Source organism: Cherax quadricarinatus, chromosome 66, assembly GCF_038502225.1.
Source record: "Cherax quadricarinatus isolate ZL_2023a chromosome 66, ASM3850222v1, whole genome shotgun sequence".
Classification (NCBI taxonomy): domain Eukaryota; kingdom Metazoa; phylum Arthropoda; class Malacostraca; order Decapoda; family Parastacidae; genus Cherax; species Cherax quadricarinatus.
The window spans coordinates 106,076-128,458 of NC_091357.1; positions in this window are offsets into that span (position 1 = coordinate 106,076).

Consider the following 22,383-nt stretch of genomic DNA (forward strand, 5'->3'; position numbering starts at 1 on the left):
CATTTGACTTCTCTAACTCATCCACAAATTGCATTCTCCTTCACACATTTCATTGACGGAAAATTACATCTCATCCACCAAACTACACAGACACACAGACACACACACAGACTCACACAGAGACACACACACAGACACGCACACGCGCACACAAATTTACTTACTCATTCTCCAGACTTTACAACAACTAATACATATCATGTACACACAAAAATCTAAAACAACCACCATCTAAGACATCATAAACACAAAAATCTAAGACATACACTTACGACATGAGCACAAAAATTTAAGACATGAGACATGTTCACCACCAATTAAAGCATATCATGTATTCACAAAAAATCTGAGACAACTTCCAACTAAGACATAACATGATCGCCAAAAACTATGACATGATTACATTGATCACCTCAAAACCCAAGACATACACTTATAATATGAGGACAAAAACATCAACACAAACCTATCACACACACACACACACAAACACTTAGAACGTGATCACCACCAAGTAAAACATCATGTGCACAAAAATCTAAGACAAGCACCAAGACATAACATGAACACCAAAACTAAGACACAGACACCTCTAAGACATGACAGGATCACTGAAAATCTAAGACATGTAGAGCAAAAACTAAAACAGAAACACTTGGGCATGTCAGTCACCAACTAATACATAACATGAACTCAAACCTAACACAATCACTTTAACATGACGATCACCAACTAAGACATAACATGAACACAAACCTAACACAATCACTTGGGCATGAAGATCACCAACTAAGACATAACATGAACACAAAGCTAACACATGATCACAAAATTAATCCTGACCACTTACAACATATGAATATATAAGCTTATTCACAAAAAAAACATGAGTAAAAACTTGACAAGAACACTAAACACTCGATCACAACAAATTTAAAACATGATACATACCCACCAAAACTAAGACACATACACCACCAACTAAGACATAACTTCATCACCAAAAATCTAAGATAACCATTATCTAGACATGAACACTTATGATATGAACACAAAATAAGATATAATCCATGGTATCTACACTATAACATGACAATCATTACATGAGTACAAAAATTTAAGAGATGAGAGGTACACACCAAACTAAGACACACCTCTAAGACATGACATAACCAATACTGTAACCTGACAAATGACTATTACATGACATGAACAGAAAAATTTAAGACATGAGACATGATAACCAAAATCTAAGACATGGGGCCAAAAACTAAAACACAAACACTTAGACATGATGATCAACAACTAAAACATAACATGAGCTCAAAAATTTAAGACGTGAGATTTACCCACCAAAACTAAGACACATTCTCCTCCAGCTAAGACATGACATGTACACAAAAAATCTAATATCCACCAATTAAGACAAAACATGATCACCAAAAAACTATGACATGATTACTTTGTTTACCCAAAAAACTTAAGTACTGAATATGATGACCACCAACTAAGGCACATCATGAACACCAAAACTATGACACAGTAGTGAAGAAAATGCCAGAGCGCCAAATCAAAGGATGCCACCTTTTCACACCTAGGTGTTACTTTCGGTCTAGGGTTTCTACAGAGCGCATTATCAAAGGATGCCACCTTTTCACACCTAGGTGTTACTTTCGGTCTAGGGTTTCTACAGAGCGCCAAATCAAAGGATGCCACCTTTTCACACCTAGGTGTTACTTTCGATCTAGGGTTTCTACAGAGCGCCTTATCAAAGGATGCCACCTTTTCACACCTAGGTGTCACTTCCGGTCTAGGGTTTCTACAGAGCGCATTATCAAATGATGCTGCCTTTTCACACCTTTATGCTAATGACCTTGACCTCACCCTCAACCACCTCGCCCTCAACCCCCCACCCCCATCCGCGCCCCCCACCCTCGACCACCTCACCCTCGACCACCTGCGCCCCCACCCGCACCCCCCACCTGCGCCCCCCGCCTGCGCGCGGCACGGCGCGCGCCTGCCGCACCCTCGCGCCCGCCTGCCATGCCGCGCCCTCGCGCCCACCCGCCAAGCCCACCCACGCCTTATGCAGCGCCTTCTGCAGCGTCGTCCGGATCGCCCCTACTCCCCGAATTTTTTCCGATTTTTTCAATTTTTTTTGAATTTCTTGTGCTCTCCATCTCCTCGGATCAAGTTTTTGGGATCCCCCTATCGGGGTAAGCATTCAAATGAACTCGCCCTATGGGGTTTTTGAATTTCTTGTGCTCTCCAACTTCTCGGATCAACACCCTCCCTCACACCACTCCTCTAAACCCAATATTCCTGCTCCATCTCCTCGGATCAACTTTTTCTCGATATCAATAATACAAATATTCCTGCTCCATCTCCTCGGATCAAGTTTTTGGGTTCTCCCTATGGGGGTAAGCATTCAAATGGACTCCCCCTATGGGGCATTGTACTTTCTCTTAATACAGGTCTAAACAAGTGTGATGTCACCCCACCTGTGTTTACTCAGTGGTCAGTGACGTCACGTGATGACCTGACACACACACAGGCTGAACCTTGTCGACCAAATGGACTCCCCCTATGGGGCAAAGTACTTTCTCTTAATACAGGTCTAAACAAGTGTGACGTCACCCCACCTGTGTTTACTCGGCGGTCAGTGACGTCACGTGATGACCTCACACACAGGCTGAATCTTGTCGAGCAAACATTAACTTAAAATGCAGGATAACACTAATATTTTCCATTTTAAAGTATTACATTTTCTTCATTACATGAATTCTCAGTATTACGCATTTCATATACAACATAGGGAAAACATTTCACATTTTCATTCTTAACCCAGATAACCCAAATAATTCCACATTTTTTCGTTAATACACACAACAATCCACAATTTCTTTACAAAATACAACAAAAGATTCACTTTCCTCAAGTCTAGACATCTGCCGACTGGCGAATCTTATCTGACCGATCTCAGATAACATCTCGGGTCACTCCCCACGAAGTAACCTTCTCTCTCTCCTTCTTATCCCTTCTCCCCACCCCCCAAACCCTCATTCTCTCACCAGCATCTCACAACAAGACATAATTTTCACTCATAACCCAAAATTTTTCTCGTTTTAACTATTTCATTAGAAAAAGTCACCACAAGACATACAACTTAAAACCACTTTTCGATAAACGCACTAGTCACAATCTTACATATTACGAAGTTAATACCCACACACGCACACACACACACACACACACACACACACACACACACACACACACGCACACACACACACACACACACACACACACACACACACTTTTTCTTAATCTCTCTTAAGAATTATTCTCTCTTCGATAACCTTTATCATCTCACTACAGAACAACCCCCAGATTAATTCGAACACTCTCATAAATCATTGAATACTCACAAAAATTCCTTTGAACATTTCCAAACACCAAAAACACCATCAATTACATTAGAACATTTCCAAGACAACATTTTGATTACTCTCAAATAAGATTTGACATCTCTAATTTGTCTACACTTACTTATTTCATTAAATTACAACTCATCCCCCAAACTCCTCCCTCATTCTCCAGATTTTTACAACAGTATCACAAAAACTAACTTATACACTTATGTCATGAGACATTACCAACACTAACACACAGACACCACTCCTTACTTAGAACACCTTCAAAACACTCTCTTACATCATTTGAAGACCACCTTTTTCTCAATATCTCTTAAGAATTATTCTCTCTTCGATAACCTTCATCATCTCACTACAGAACAACCCCCAGATTACTTCGAACACTCTCATAAATCATTGAATACTCAAAAAATGCCTTTGAACATTTCCAAACAACACGAAAACACTTCCAAAACATCATTTTGAAAACTCCCAAATAAGATTTGACATCTCTAATTTATCTACACTTATATTATTTCATTAAATTACAGCTCATTACCCAAACTCCTCCTCAGTCTCCAGACTTCACAACATTATCACAAAAACTAACTCAAACACTTATGACATGAGACATTTTACCAAAACTAACACACCCACACACCACACTTTACTTTGAAGAACGCCAAAAACACCATCAATTACCTTTGATTACCACCACCAAATCACCACTGAATACTCCCAGAACACCTTCATAAATACTCTTGCACATCATTTGATCACCTTCTAAAACACCTTTGAAAAGTCACAAACACCATTTGAGTACTCCCAAATACTCCACTGAATACTACTAAAACACCACTGAATACACTCAAAACACCACCAAAATCACCATAAACTAAGATCAACATCACAGACTAACAACCATTTTCACACAAATCCCCTCAAATCACTATAACCAAGACGATTACCAATTTCTATGAGTTCACTCTCCTCTAAGAAATAACATGAGCGCAAAAAACATGAACACAAATCAAACACACACAAACACTTACAACACAATCACCTCTTTTTCGATATCTCTAGTTCGACAACAACGCCCACAACCCACAACACCCACAACACCCACAACCCACAACACCCACAACAATACCCCACTGATAACATCTTTTTTGGTATCTCTAGTTCGACAACAATACCCACAACCCTCATCACTTACCAATTTATTCACAATTTTTCCTCTTTCGACACAAATTTTTACCCTTCTTTTTATTGAATCTTAAAATGTAATGCACATTCCTGCCTACATTACTAAAATTCTAATAAAATCCTCTCCATACCCATCTCCTTGTATCCACATAAATTAATATTATACTCACAACAACTAATCATCTCACTACCCAACTACTACAGCATGTTTCTACACCCTCCAATCTTTTCCAATGTATCATATCTTTTCACTTCTATAATTTCTTTTATAATATTCACACATTACCTTTATTTTCAGTAAAATCCCCCCATATTTCATTAAATTTCTAATACAACCCTCCCCATACCCCTTTCCATCTCACCCACATTTCTTCACACCCACTCACCCGTCTCCCAACACACCTCTTCAGAACAAACACAAAAATCACATTTCATATCCACAAATGCATCTCATCACCCATCTCATATCCACTAAAATCACTGTAACAAAGATATTCACAAAATTCTATGACCACCTAACACTCAGACAACTCACTTTACTTTGAACACCTTCAAAACACTCTCATAAATCATCATTTGAGAGCACCTTTTCTCAATATCTCTTAAGAAATATTCTCTTATCGACAACCTTTATGATCTCACTACAGAACAGCCCCCAGATTACTTCGAACACTCTCATAAATCATTTGAATACTCACATGAACACCTTTGAACATTTTCCAAACAACAATGAAACACTTACAGAATATCATTTTGAATACTGCCAAATAAGATTTGTCATCTCTAATTTCTCTACACTTACACATTTCATTATCTGAAATTACAACTCATCCGCCATACTACTCCCTCAGTCTCCAGACTTTACAACATTATCACAAAAACTAACTCATACACTTATGACATGATACATTTTACCAAAACTAACACAAACATACCCACTCACACCACACTTTACTTTTTACAACACCAAAAACAACATCAATTACCTTTGATTGCTCCAAAAACATAATTTGAACACATTCAAAAACATCATCAAACTCCTTTGAATACTCCCAAAACACCACTGAATACAACCAAAACAGCACCGAATACTGCCCAAACAGCACTAAAAATCACCAGAAACTAAGATCAACACCACCAACTAACACCAATTTTATAGAAATCCCCTCAAATCACTATAACCAAGACGATCACACTCACCTCAGACTATTATATAACATGAGCGCAAGAAAAAAAAAAAAACATTCTCATAAATCATTTGAATGCTCATAAAAAAAACACCTTTGAGCATTTCCAAACAACACCAAAACACTTACAACAGGATCACCACAAACTGAAAACATAACATGTACACACACACAAAAAAAAAAAAAACTAAGACATCCATCAACTATCATCAATGACCACTCATTTTTATAAACATTCACACAAAAAATCACAATCACCAGCTCCATACAATATCTAATACACTCCCCTCACTACCACCAATACATACCAGCAGACAGGGATACCTCCCATGATATCACACTCCATCCTGTGTTTACTTGGCGATCAGCGACGTCACTCCCAAACACCTTGTTTCAACCTGTCATTTCTCCAATATGTAAGATCACCACAATCAAGACGTTTACCAAATTCTATAACCCCACCACTAAGATCACACATTTTTGTACACACATTCTCTTAAAACATCATCATAACGAAGATCACTAAAACTATCTATACTTTTACTAAGATCACATAACATTTTGTCTTCTCTAACTCACCCACCAATTTACATTCTCATTCACACTTACACATTTCATTAACCGAAATTACATCTCATCCACCAAACTCCTCCCTCATTCTCCAGACTTTACAACATTAGCCCAATAAAAAAAAAAACTAACTCATACACTTATGACATGAAAAATTAATACAACTAACACACTGACTAACTTTGAACCAACTCTGAACACGAAACACCACTGAACATCTTCAAAAAATACTCTGCCCATCATTTGAACACCTTCAAAAACACCATTAAACACCTCCAAATACTCCCAAAACACTACTGATTACTACCAGATCACCACCGAATACTACCATAATACCATCAAAATCACCAGAAACTAAGTTTAGCATCACCAGCTAACACCCATCTTATAGAAATCCCCTCAAGTCACTATAACCAAGAACTCCCTCCCCATGGGCGAAAAAAAAAAAAAAACATGAGCACAAACCCAATACACAAACACTTAGTACATGATCATCATCAACTGAAAACATATCTTGTACACATATAAATCTAAGACAGCCACCAACAACAAACACCCATATTCACTTGCCTCAAAAACCACTAATATCACAGAAAGCTCTCGTTTTTCATAAACATTCACACAAAAAATCATATTTGACAATATCTAAGCGCACTCACCTCACTACCACCGACACACGATGTCACACCTCACAGGACCGGCGAGGTCACCTCCAGTGACGTCACACTCCCATCTGTGTTTACTTGGTTACCTGGAGGTTATTCCGGGGATCAACGCCCCCGCGGCCCGGTCCACGACCAGGCCTCCCGATGGATCAGGGCCTGATCAACTAGGCTGTTACTCCTGGCCGCACGCAGTCCGACGTACGAGCCACAGCCCGGCTGATCCGGCACTGACTTTAGGTATCTGTCCAGCTCTCTCTTGAAGGCAGCCAGGGGTTTATTGGCAATTCCCCTAATGCTTGATGGGAGGCTGTTGAACAGTTTTGGGCCCCGGACACTTATGGTGTTTTCTCTTAGTGTACCAATGGCGCCCCTACTTTTTATTGGCGGCATTTTGCATCGCCTGCCCAGTCTTTTACTTTCGTAGGGAGTGATTTCTGTGTGCAGATTTGGGACCATTCCTTCCAAGATTTTCCAAGTGTAGATTATGATATATCTCTCCCTCCTGCGTTCCAACGAGTACAAGTCAAGTGCTTCCAAGCGTTCCCAGTAGCTAAGGGGCTTGACAGAACTTATACGTGCAGTAAAGGATCTCTGTACACTCTCTAGATCTGCGATTTCACCCGCTTTGTATGGAGATGTTAATGTACAGCAGTATTCCAGCCTAGAGAGAACAAGTGATTTGAAAAGGATCATCATGGGCTTGGCATCTCTCGTTTTGAAAGTTCTCATTATCCATCCTATCATTTTCTTTGCACGTGCGATCGTGGCACTGTTGTGATCCTTGAAAGTAAGTAACATCACACCCAACCCACCTTGTTTCAACCTGTTGTGCCCACAATATCTAAGAACACTGTAACCAAGACGATTACCAGATTTTATGACCCCACCACTAATAATCACAGAAAACACTCATTTTTATAAGCATTCACACAAAAAACACGATCACCAATTCCATATCATGTTTACCATCATCTATCAACACTCATCACCAAGATCACCAAAAATCTAAGATCATGCATCTCAAAACTACTATGATCACTGAAAACACTTATTTTTTTAAACATTCGCACAAAAATAAGACATACGCAAAAATACCTCGACATTTCCACCAACATCTATAACACAACATGAGCACTATAACATATCACCATAACAAAAAAAAAAAAATATAATACACAGACACCCACAACTTATACATTTTAATCACAAATTTAAGACATGAGACATACACACCAAATCTAAGACATTCACCTCCAACTAAGACATACACATCATAACTAAGACATACACCAAAAACCTATACTTGACCTATTGACAATAAATATAAGACATAAGCACAAAAAAATTTACCATGTCATGAGACATTACCAGAACTAAGTCACACACCTCCAACTAATACATAATCACTTTACTAAGTTCATGTTAACTATTCATCAACTAAAAATATTAAAACAATTTACCCACCAAATTTATGTTATAATCATCAAAACCTAAAACTGTTTTACACATTTTTCTCAAACTAAATATTCATACCACATTTATCATTTCTCACCTATGCTACATATCATATTTCTCATCCACATCATCCTTGAAACATCCTTCCTTATTCATCCATATATCTCTTAAAGATATTTTATCCCGACGACCCATCATGACACTAGGAGCCAGAGTGTAGTAGGTGGAGTTGGAGTGGTTATTGTTGCTCTGGCTCCTACGTCGTGATGAGTAGTCGGGGTTAAAACATCTCTAGGTGATATACGGATGAATAAGGAAGGATGTTTTAGGGATGATGAGGGTGAGAAATGTGATATGTAATGTAGATGAGAAATTGAAAAAATGTGGTATGAATATTTAGTTTGAGAAAAATGTGTAAAACAGTTTTAGGTTTTAATGATTATAACATAAATTTGGTGGGTAAATTGTTTTAATATTTTTAGTTGATGAATAGTTAACATGAACTTAGTAAAGTGATTGTGTATTAGTTGGAGGTGTGTGTATTTATGAAGGTGTTCTGGGAGTATTCAGTGGTGATTTGGTGGTGTTCAAATGATGTTTTGAAGTAATCAAAGGTAATTGATGGTGTTTTTGGTATTGTTCAAAATAAAGTGTGGTGTGTGGGTGTGTTAGTTTTGGTAAAATGTCTCATGTCATAAGTGTTTGAGTTAGTTTTTGTGATAATGTTGTGAAGTCTGGAGACTGAGGAGGAGTTTGGGTAATGAGTTGTAATTTAATGAAATAATATGTGTAGATAAATTAGAAATGTCAAATCTTATTTGGGAGTATTCAAAATGATATTTTGGAAGTGTTTCGGTGTTGTTTGGAAATGTTCAGAGGTATTTTTGTGAGTATTCAATGAGTTATGAGAGTGTTCAAAGTAATCTGGGGGTTGTTCTGTAGTGAGATGATAAAGGTTATCGAGGAGAGAATAATTCTTAAGAGATATTGAGAAAAAGGTGGTCTTCAAATGACGTATGAGAGAGTTTTGAAGATGTTCAAAGTAAAGTGTGGTGTATGTATGTTAGTGTTGGTAATGTCTCATGACATAAGTGTATGAGTTAGGTTTTGTGATACTGTTGTAAAAATCTGGAGAATGAGGGAGGAGTTTGGGGGATGAGTTGTAATTTAATGAAATATGTAAGTGTAGACAAATCAGACATGTCAAATCTTATTTGGGAGTAATCAAAATGTAGTTTTGGAAATGTTCTAATGTAACTGATGGTGTTTTTGGTGTTGTTTGGAAATGATCAAAGGTATTTTTTGTGAGTATTCAATGATTTATGAGAGTGTTCGAAGTAATCTGGGGGTTGTTCTGTAGTGAGATAATAAAGGTTATCGAAGAGAAAGAATAATTCTTAAGAGAGATTAAGAAAAAGTGTGTGTGTGTGTGTGTGGAGGGGGGGGTATTAACTTCGTAATATGTAAAATTGTGACTAGTGAATTTATCGAAAAGTGGTTGTAAGTTGTAAGTGTTGTGGTGACTTTTTCTAATGAAATAGTTAAAACGAGAAAAATTTTGGGTTATGAGTGAAAATTATGTCATGTTGTGAGATGTTGGTGAGAGAGTGAGGGTTTGGGGGGTGGGGAGAAGGGGTAAGAAGGAGAGAGAGAGAAGGTTACTTCGCGGGGAGTGACCTGAGATTTTATCTGAGATCGGTCAGATAAGATTCGCCAGTCGACAGATGTCTAGACTTGAGGAGAGTGAATCTTTTGTTGTATTTTGTAAAGAAATTGTGGATTGTTGTGGGTATTAACGAAAAAATGTGGAATTATTTGGGTTATCTGGGTTAAGAATGAAAATGTGAAATGTTTTCCCTATGTCGTATATGAAATGTGTAATACTGAGAATTCATGTAATGAAGAAAATGCACACTCCAACAGCACGTCAAGTATTAAAAACCATTTGTCTCCATTCACTCCTATCAAACACGCTCACGCATGCCTGCTGGAAGTCCAAGCCCCTCGCACACAAAACCTCCTTTACCCCCTCCCTCCAACCCTTCCTAGGCCGACCCCTACCCCGCCTTCCTTCCACTACAGACTGATACACTCTTGAAGTCATTCTGTTTCGCTCCATTCTCTCTACATGTCCGAACCACCTCAACAACCCTTCCTCAGCCCTCTGGACAACAGTTTTGGTAATCCCGCACCTCCTCCTAACTTCCAAACTACGAATTCTCTGCATTATATTCACACCACACATTGCCCTCAGACATGACATCTCCACTGCCTCCAGCCTTCTCCTCGCTGCAACATTCATCACCCACGCTTCACACCCATATAAGAGCGTTGGTAAAACTATACTCTCATACATTCCCCTCTTTGCCTCCAAGGACAAAGTTCTTTGTCTCCACAGACTCCTAAGTGCACCACTCACTCTTTTTCCCTCATCAATTCTATGATTCACCTCATCTTTCATAGACCCATCCGCTGACACGTCCACTCCCAAATATCTGAATACGTTCACCTCCTCCATACTCTCTCCCTCCAATCTGATATTCAATCTTTCATCACCTAATCTTTTTGTTATCCTCATAACCTTACTCTTTCCTGTATTCACCTTTAATTTTCTTCTTTTGCACACCCTACCAAATTCATCCACCAATCTCTGCAACTTCTCTTCAGAATCTCCCAAGAGCACAGTATCATCGGCAAAGAGCAGCTGTGACAACTCCCACTTTGTGTGTGATTCTTTATCTTTTAACTCCACGCCTCTTGCCAAGACCCTCGCATTTACTTCTCTTACAACCCCATCTATAAATATATTAAACAACCACGGTGACATCACACATCCTTGTCTAAGGCCTACTTTTACTGGGAAAAAATTTCCCTCTTTCCTACATACTCTAACTTGAGCCTCACTATCCTCGTAAAAACTCTTCACTGCTTTCAGTAACCTACCTCCTACACCATACACTTGCAACATCTGCCACATTGCCCCCCTATCCACCCTGTCATACGCCTTTTCCAAATCCATAAATGCCACAAAGACCTCTTTAGCCTTATCTAAATACTGTTCACTTATATGTTTCACTGTAAACACCTGGTCCACACACCCCCTACCTTTCCTAAAGCCTCCTTGTTCATCTGCTATCCTATTCTCCGTCTTACTCTTAATTCTTTCAATTATAACTCTACCATACACTTTACCAGGTACACTCAACAGACTTATCCCCCTATAATTTTTGCACTCTCTTTTATCCCCTTTGCCTTTATACAAAGGAACTATGCATGCTCTCTGCCAATCCCTAGGTACCTTACCCTCTTCCATACATTTATTAAATAATTGCACCAACCACTCCAAAACTATATCCCCACCTGCTTTTAACATTTCTATCTTTATCCCATCAATCCCGGCTGCCTTACCCTAATACTTTAAAATGGAAAATATTAGTGTTATCCTGCATTTTAAGTTAATGTTTGCTCGACAAGATTCAGCCTGTGTGTGAGGTCATCACGTGACGTCACTGACCACCGAGTAAACACAGGTGGGGTGACGTCATACTTGTTTAGACCTGTATTAAGAGAAAGTACCATGCCTCATATGGGGAGTCCATTTGGTCGACAAGATTCTGCCTATGTGTGTGTGTGAGGTCATCATGTGACGTCACTGACCACTGAGTAAACACAGGTGGGGTGACATCACACTTGTTTAGACCTGTATTAAGAGAAAACACCATGCCCCATAGGGGGAGTCCATTTGAATGCTTATACCCATAGGGAGGAACTCAAAAACTTGATCCGAGGAGATGGAGCAGGATTATTATTATAATCAAGGGGAAGCGCTAAACCCGGAGGATTATACAGCGCCTCAGATGGAGCAGGAATATTTAAGAACATAAGAAAGGAGATGGGAAGTACAGTGCCTGCACTCTGAAGGAGGGGTGTTAATGTTGCAGTTTAAAAACTGTAGTGTAAAGCACCCTTCTGGCAAGACAGTGATGGAGCGAATGATAGTGAAAGTTTTTCTTTTCCGGGCCACCCTGCCTTGGTGTGAATCGGCCAGTGTGATAATAATAATAATAAAAAAGAAAGGAGGAACACTGCAGCAGGCCTGTTGGTCCATACTTGGCAGGTCCTTTACAATCCATCCCACTAACAAAACTTTTGCCCAACACAATTTTCAATGCCACCCAAGAAATAAGCTCTGATAACTCTATTTGTATTATTGATATCGAGAAAAAGTTGATGCGAGGAGATGGAGCAGGAACATTGGGTTTAGATGGCTGGTGTGAGGGAGGGGTGTTGATCCGAGGAGTTGGAGAGCACAAGAAATTCAAAAAACCCATACGGGGAGTTCATTTGAATGCTTACCCACATAGGGGGAAACCCAAAAACTTGATCCGAGGAGATGGAGAGCAAAAGAAATTAAAAAAAAATTGAAAAAAATTGGAAAAAAATTCGGGGAGCGGGGGCGATCCGGACGACGCTGCAGAAGGCACTGCAGAAGGCGCGGGCGGGCGTGCGGGTCGGGCGCGAGGGCGCGGCGCGGCGGGTTGGGGAAATTTTTTTTAATTTTTTTATAACATCAGATCGGTGAGTTTTATTCTGATGGTAGGGAAATTGTACAAGAAATAAATTAATGTTTTTTCTTCATATCTGTATGCTTTAGGGTTTGCCGAACCTTTTTGTTCCCATATGAAGTTTATATTTTACTTGTAATATTGTATTCTTTTAATAAAAATAAAAATAAAAGTAGAGGTAAGAATGTAGTCGTTGGGAGGTCACGTCCCTCTCAAATCCAGCCATTCTCACTACTAGAAGTTGTCCAAGTTGCTTTCTGTTCTGTACCAAGATACCATTGTGTTGCAGTGTCTGACAGAGTGAATATCAAAATGGTATAAAATACCGACAGGTTGTTAGGTAAGACACATATGCAACAGTTAGGTATCTAAAGATACCTAACTGTTGCATATGTGTTTTTCCTAACAACAGCATCATTAGTCTGGTGCTGCTCTCATATTCCTAGCTCTTTAACACAACAAAGGCACCCACCTAATTTAGGTAATCTGCCATGGGAACCATGTTTCAGCATCAGTAGCGCCCTCCACCACAGATTGACAATATTCAGCCCAGAGGACTACGGCATTAAAAGTTATTTGATGGAACAGTACACTCAATTATTAAATATTTTATTTCATAAGAAAAACGTTAGCATGAACAGGGGTAACATTTAGAAATACTGGAGCTTATCTGGCATTGTTGATAAATAGTGTATTACCTGTGGTGTCAGAAACCACAATTTTGATGTTTTATTACAGGCATATACTGAAGAAGTTCCTCTTCGTAAAACATATATGTGAAAACTATTACTCTATTGGCTAAAAAGCTGTTGGACTCTTAGTTTCCGGAAATTCCTAATGAAAGATGCAGAGCTTCTTATTGGCAACTATTTACTAGGAACATCTAGAATATGTATTGAACTGTTCGTCATTGGCAATTCTAGCAAGGAAACGGAAGTATTATAGGATCATAGACTTTATCCAGGCTTTATCCCATTGAACGTCATTATCATTGCGCTAGCAAAAATATGAGGAACAGTCTTGCCTCCAGCTCTGCCTAACAACAGAGAGGAAGTATTGCGCCTCTTGTCACAGTGACAGCTCACAGCGCTCCTTCTTTCAATTAAACCTCAGGTGTTATGGCAGCTTTAACCAACGAAGACATGGAGAGAAATGCTAGCGATAGGGAAAAGTCCAAGGTCCACTCTTGTCAGGCAAATAGCACGCTTAATCAGTCATTGAAACTAACTCTATTAACTATTGAAGAGTCAGTCTCCTCTCTTATTACTGACTGTGCTGTCCAGCTTCCCTAGTTGAAGACTGGTAACCAACGTTTATTCACTAAATGGACTCAGCATCACTTTAACAGCACCGCAACGTACGAATTCACTTTATCCGTCATTTCATTACTTCCAGCAGGAATTTTCTAGCACATTGCCACTTTACCTGTGACTTAAAGCAAAAATCAATATATTTTACACATTAACATTTTGAACAGAATATAAATTCTAGAATTTTTGGCATACATGACTTCCAGCAAAAGTGTCTTCGGGTATTTTTATGTCTTCCAAGAGGACAACTCTTTTCTTACAAATGGGAAGTTGTAGTTGTCGTGCATGATGAGGTTAACATGCCATACCACAGGCGGGGATAGAACCCACGATCAGAGAGTATAAAACTCCATGCCGTCGCGTTAGCCACTCGGCCAGCTAGCTACAATAAGATTCATCCAACTAGGTATATTTCTACACCATAGGAAGCTTTTAATGACGAATCTCCAGCTAGCGTGGCTGTGACGAACTCTAGCTCAAGTCCACTCAAAGCTACCAACATGAATCACGAAATCGTAATGACACGATTGCAAACAAATCATGGTTTGTTTGCAATCGTGTAATTACGATTTCGTGAATGAGAGTGAGGTTAACACATACTAACCTCATTGAAAGGTTTAATTATACAAAGGGTCTCTTATCTGTTTATTTTATAATTACACAATAGTAATTTAGTGCTGTTCATTTCTTAGAATATAGCCGTGAAATTTGAATAAAATATATCATAAAACATATAGCAAGGCTAGCAAGTTATAACATTATTTTGTCTACATACACGTACTGGTATTTCACCTGATATCTTCCATAACTAATATACGGTGTGTTGATGACCAACATACAGGAGTTTTTCATGTTTATAGGGATAAATTAATACAACAAACAGTGTCATTATGACTGTATTCCATTGTGAGGGAAATTTTTTTCGACCCCAAAAATCCCTGAACTACAATTTAGCATTTTTAATAATTTTCGGTCGGATTTTCGAAATTCATAACTAATGGCCATTGTTATTAGGTTACCGAGTATTGATGACGATAACGAAACGTAACTAATGGTCGTTGTTATTAGGGTACCGAGTAATGATGACCACAATGAAACATAACTAATGGTCGTTGTTATTAGGTTACCGAGTACTGATGACCATAACGAAACATAGCTAATGTTCCTCTTCTTGGATACCTAATGTTATTAGGTATCCCAGAAGAGGAACATTAAGAACACTATTTATTTCCATAGTGTTTTTCTGCTGTTTATTTACTCGTGTCTATGATAGGTATATGTATGTGTTGACTGATTAATTAATTATCGAATCAGGTCATTAGATGAATCCTAACCAAGAACTCGTTGCCCATTACCTGGTAAGCAACGCTTTCACTTCACACACTCAGTGTCTGTGGTTCGATCCCATGCAAGGGAATTGAACACCGGGCGTGTTTCGTTACACCCATTGTCCAGTTCACCTACCAAGCAAGAAGGTACTTGGGTGTTAGCCGACTGGTGTGGGTCGCATCCTGAGGGACAAGACTAAGGACGCACTGCCTTTCTTGGGTTATCATGGGTGGCTATCCCTCTAAAGTTTAAAAACCCGATCAAAATCTTATCTCTTATCCCTATCCCTAGATTACCTAGGATTTCTTACCTCTATCTTGATGAGGGGATTTTGTATGCCGGGTGTAGAAGTATTTCTGGTATCCTGATGGTTTCAGTGGATGGACCTTACACAAAGGCAGTAACTCATTAATGTATCTATTTAAATGCATTCAACATGTACAGTAAACATGTACTTACTGCCTGGTGAATGTGTGTAGGTTATTAAATCCTTTTAGGCAGAACACGCACGAAATACGTATACTAGTCAGAGTCAACACCCAGACAAGTGAGACAAGATAAGTGGTCTTGTCCGTATGGTGACGGGTCAAGGACAGTCCCTCCCTGTCTACACACTGTGCTCACGCTTGTTGGTAGCTGTGTTGATGTAATACTAGGTCACTCTAAGTTCCAAGTCTAACTTAAGTACTTTTAAAAGAGTTTGAGTAGGAGCCTATTAAGTCTACAGTTAAACTGATCATACGATTAATTAAGTTTCTTGGATTTTTTATAAAAAACTAAGCGCTAATCCAGGAGTCAGCAACCCCAGGCCCTTCGGCTACATCCGGCTCGCAGGAGGTTTTCGTCCGGCCCGCCACCTGGACACTAATTATCTAATTAGTATAGGATACAGATGCAGTAGTTCCCTTCAAGGTTAAGCAGCCTCTGGAAAAGTTACTTAGTGTCCTCCCTCTTTAGAGTTTTTCATATACGTTTGTTGTCTGGTTGTAAAACAACTGTACGGTAGTATCTGCAGTCGATAAGTTTATATATAATAAACTTACATAAATCTTACTTTCTTATGTACTTACTTACTAAATTACTTACCTAATTATCCTACTTATTCTCCTAAAAGCTAGTCAGTGTTACTCAGAGAAAATGTAGGACTGATTCTAGCTATGTAGGCGCCAGTGTGCTTCTCTGCAGAAAACTGGGAAAATTTAAATACTGGTTTTCATGCGAGAATTTCTAAGTGTCACACCTAATTAGCTTCAACTTTCAATGATAACAACTTGATAATTCAATTTGTGACCGGTTTTGAGCTTAATGTGCGTGTGTATTTTAAGATATTGGCTTCATTAGACTCTTTAAATGGTCTGAATTTGATTTGGGCGTCGTATGTCCTAATTTATCTTTGTCATCGAAGAAATCTGAAAAATAGTTTCCATTTGATGATTTGTGAATGCCTCAATTTATGCCCCTCAAATGTTCAATGCTAATATGTAATTGCATTATCATTACTGTGTTCTGTAGCTCTGTTTGCAGCTCACTCGGCTCACACTGAGTATCCATGGTTCGATTCCCAGTACAGGTAGTAACACTGGGCCTGTTTCCTCGAAACACCTGCTGTTCCTGTTCACCTAGCAGTAAGTAGGTACCTGATTGTTAGCCGACTGGTGTGGGTCGCATCCTGGGGACAAAATTAACCTAAGTAGCGCGAAATGTTCTGCATAAGTAAGTTTATTCAGGTATAGACAAATACAGTTACATAGTATGTCAGCTAGATCTGTACAAGTTGTATCATGTACTTATAACAATATTATCATTATTATTATTATGAAAATTATGCAGCTCTCTGCACTAGCAGGAGATGCAACATTCCCCTGATGAAAAGCAGGGGTGCCACGAGTACATTGAGACAACACAATAAGTGTCCGGGGCCCAAGACTCTTCAACTAACTTCCAGCATATATAAGGGGGATTACCAATAGACCCCCGGCTGTCTTCAAGAAGGCACTGGACAAGTACTTAAAGTCAGTACCTGACAAACCGAGCTGTGGTTCATACGTCTGTGTGTAGCCGGCACTAACAGCCTGGTTGATTAGACTCTGATCCACCAGGTGGATCAGAGTCTGATCCACCTGGTGGATCAGGGGCATTGACATTTGGAACCCTCTCCAAGTAAACTCCGGGTAAACCTAACAGCGTCCAGTGAAGCAGACAGGACTCTGGTTATGTCAAGGTAACTCACTCCATGTAAGATTTATGGCTTGTTTTCTGGTGCAATTCATAATAAAACAACTTTTAAGAAAAAATATGTTAATACCAGTGCTTACAATTAATGATTTATATCTATTAAAAATATGTTCACTTATGCTAAATATTTCTGCCGAAAGAAAAGGTACACATTCTTGCATAATTTTTTTTAAGGCTACGATTATATGAACAAATAAATAGTTTTTCAGAGTGTGATTTTTGTCGTTCTGATTTATTCATGAAACAATGAAGTAGCCAGGTGTGAGGTTATCAGGTTTGAAGCTGTGAAATGTGAGGCAGAGGTGTGAGGTAATCACTTGTGAGGCAGTCAGGTGTAAGTCAGGTGTGTAGTCGTGAAATAAGCCCTTGCCACGAATGTGGTGGGAGTCAAGTGTATGGTAGATGTGAAGGAGTCAAATATGAGGTAGTCAAGTATGAGGTAGTCAAGTATGAGGTAGTCAAGCATAGTGGAAAAGTGTGAGATGGTCAAATATGAGGTAGTTAAGTTTAAGGTGGTGACGTATGGGGTAGTTTAAGAGAGAGGAACTCAAGTATCAAGCAGTCAGCCATGAAGTAATTGTGTGAGAGGTAGTCAAGTGTGAGGTAGTTAAGGGTGAGGTAGTCTCCTGTGCGGTACTCAAGTGTGAGGCAGTCTCCTGTGTGGTACTCAAGTGTGAGGTAGTCTCCTGTGCGGTACTCAAGCGTGAGGTAGTCTCCTGTGCGGTACTCAAGTGTGAGGTAGTCTCCTGTGCGGTACTCAAGTATGAGGTAGTTTCTTGTGCAGTACTCAAGTGTGAGGTAGTCTCCTGTGCAGTACTCAAATGTCAGGTAGTCTCCTGTGCGGTACTCAAGTGTGAGGTAGCCTCCTGTGCGGTACTCAAGTATGAGGTAGTTTCTTGTGTGGTACTCAAGTGTGAGGTAGTCTCCAGTGCTGTACCCAAGTGTGAGGTAGTCTCCTGTGCTGTACGCAAGTGTGAGGTCGTTAAATATTAGGCAATAAGTCATGATGCAGTTGTGTGTGAAGTAATCAAATATGAGGGAGTGAGGTATAAGGCAGCTGGCTAGCTGTATAAGGTACATGGTTAGCTGTATAAGGCACCTGGCTAGCTGTATAAGGCACCTGGCTAGCTGTATAAGGCAGCTGGTTAGCTGTATAAGGCGACTCACTCTTAATGATGGTTACACCATCGATGGTGAGTAGGGAAGTGCTCTCCAGGTGTTGCACCTCCGGCCTCAACTCGCTAGACTCTTGCCCATACTTGCTCACTTTTCTCCACGTTACTTCCTCCTTTACACACACCTCTTCTCTTTCCTCAATCATGGCATAATTCCTGTTCATCACAGACGCACAGTTGATCACTGCAATGTCAAAATGTTCACGGTCACGACACTCTTGTTTCACTAATTTATTTGGGGTATTATCAAAGTGTTTATTCTCAAACCCTTCATATGTATCCAGCTTAGCATTCCTGTCAACAGCATCCAGACTGCAGCTATTACTATTTTTTAAATATATTCTGCCTCCAAGTGCGTCTAGCTTAGCGTTCATGTTCAGCCTGTTAGGATTATGTTCATCTTCTAAATGCGAACTGTGGTTTTCCCCAGATGAGATATATTTACAAGAATTTCTACTTTCCTCATACATCTGTGTTCCAAATCCAGTCGTTGGATAGTATTCCTCAACTTCTATTTCTTCACTTTTCACAACTTCATGGCCTATACGAGTGTTGATCAATTGTGCAACATTAGCGGCAGTTATATTCAGGTGATTCTTGGTATCAGTACGATTCTCTCTTGAATACTGATGTTGGGCTGCATCTGTGTGTGTTGTCTGGAGAGAGTTGTAGTAAGGGAAAAGATGATCCTGCTCATTGGGATTTATCTGCATCCGGCTCTTTATTTGGTCAATATAGTCAACAGATTTGCTGTGTCTCTCTAAGTTTGTTAATTTTTGTGTTTTGCTTTTGTATACACTACTTCCATGAACGATGGATTCATTTCTCCAATTGTTTATATGTGCTTTTTGATTGCTCCCAGCTGTTGTGTAGTTGCCCACGGCAGGTACTAGACTTGCAGGGGGGCTAGTAACCCCAGGTTGCCTACAGTTGCTCTCAGATGGCACAAGGTTTACAGGACGTTTGATCTTAGATGTTCTATAGTTGTCCAGAGTTAGCTCAAGGCTTGTAGGAGAGTTTGTGGTTCTATCTGACCTGTAGATGTTGACATTTGGCGTAAGACTTGTTTGCAGTCTTGAGGCACCAACTGATCTAAGGTTTTCTATTGATGCAACGCTTACGAGGGGTTGTCTGGCTCTACCTGTTTTGTAAATGGTCAAATTTTCTCCAGACTGTTTACATAGGCTTTGAGTCGCAGCTGCACAGTTATTCACAGGTAGTGCAATGTTTGCAACTAGGCTTGGGGTTCTAGCAGATGGCACAAAGTATGCTGAAGAACTTGAGGTTTGGTGAGTAACATTTTGTTTGTTAACAAATATTTCGTTACCCAAATGACTTTTTGTACCAGCTGTTTGAATGTGAGAAATGTCACCAAGCTGATTCATAAATGTGTTGTATTTCTGCACAATTATGGCCGGATTGTGAAACTTATTTGCAGTCGTTAGCTTCAATAAGTCTTCGTAATTACATCCCCCATGTTGACAATGCTCAATCAAATGTCTTACCAAAGCTTCAAATGTTTTGTATTCCTGATGGCAAAAGTCACAGAAGAAACTTATATGTACAGTCTTGAAGTCGCATTTCCTAGCGTGCTTTTTAACAGTTTTTTTTCTGTCAAACTGTCTTCCACATATTGTGCACAAATATTCCTTAAAAGCAATTTTTTTCTTGCATGCTCGTATCCCATTTTGGTGACGCAATATATGCCTCGCGGATTTAATATTAATTCCACATTCACATCGAACACCTGTATTGCGATGAGCGTAAACATGTGCCCTCAATAATGAATTAGTGGCATAACATTTACTGCAAATGTCACATTTGAAAGACTTTTCATTCGAGTGTTTTATAGTTATATGATCTGACAAAGAAACTTTGGCGGCAAATTTTTTTCCACATTCTGCGCATTCGTAAGGCTTCTCGCATGTATGCATTTGTGTGTGACCAATTAAAGCATTTCTGTTTGGAAAAAAAATATGACAGATTGTGCACTCAAATTTACTTGTTCCATGACACACCTTAATGTGATTTCGATAATCAATTCTAGTGATAAATTCTTTCTTACAAACTGAGCACTGATATTGTTTTACACCTGTGTGACGTCGCATGTGATCGGCTAAAGTTGCACTTTGAGTGTACCTTGCATGACAAATGTTGCACTCGTAAGGTTTCTCCCCTGTATGGCCTCTCATATGCATTATGAGAACTGATCTTGTAGTAAAAGCCTTCGTGCATTCTGTACACTTGTATGGTCTTTCACCAGTATGATTTCTTTTGTGAATATCGAGACCCGATTTGGTAACAAATTTCTTATCACAGTCCTGACACTTGTAGGGCTTGTCTGGATTATGAATTTTCATGTGCTTTGTCAGCCCTGACGCTGTTGGATATGACAACTGACATTCCTGACAACGATGTAACTTGGTCTTGGGTGCAGTGCCAGCTTGTAGGCGCTCGCTAGCTTGTTGATTGTTGGCAACTGCCTGCTGGAGGTCAGTTGCCCTTTGACGGTGTTTACCGGTGTGTTGTTGGTCTACCGTCTCCTGGCAATGTTGATCAACACGTTGCATAGTTGTAGATAATCTTAAGTCAGTTCTGATCTATGTGCATATCTGAGGTTAAGTATAATTGTTAATCATCAGCTGGTATCGACCTGTAGGGAAGAAAAAGACCATAATTAAAACGATAATAGAGTTACGGAATCTTGTAGGACTCATGAACGATGGCTAGGTTGTAAGGATTATGTAATGCACAGTCTGTCTTACAAACTATTGGACTTCTATGGCTGGGGAGCTGAAATTAAGCCCTCAAGATTGTCATAACTGGTTAACACGTTTCAAGGCTGTAATAAAACATTTGTTATTACTTCCAAGAAAGAAGTCTACAGCCAGTGAGAAGCAGTCTTGTCCAGAGGAGGCTACAATATCACAGAATCCAGGGTTACTATTCCTGCCACATAATAATCATTGGAGAGCGCTACACCCCTAGGATTGTATAGCGCATGTGAGTGGGGGGGATGGAAGGTATTCATTTCTGGGAACTGGAGCACAGATTCAATTCCCTAGATCAAAAGCCTCTCAGCCAGGTCCCAAAATTTCTACTTCAACACTCCACAACGACAGCCAACAGAATTATCAGAAGATGTCGACAATCACATGCTTCAAAAAGGTCATATGCTCCTTGACAGACTCGACGGAAAACAAAGAAATGGTTAGTAACATTGTGAAGATCTTGAATATATACATAACACGTTTATTAGCAAAAGTACCCGAC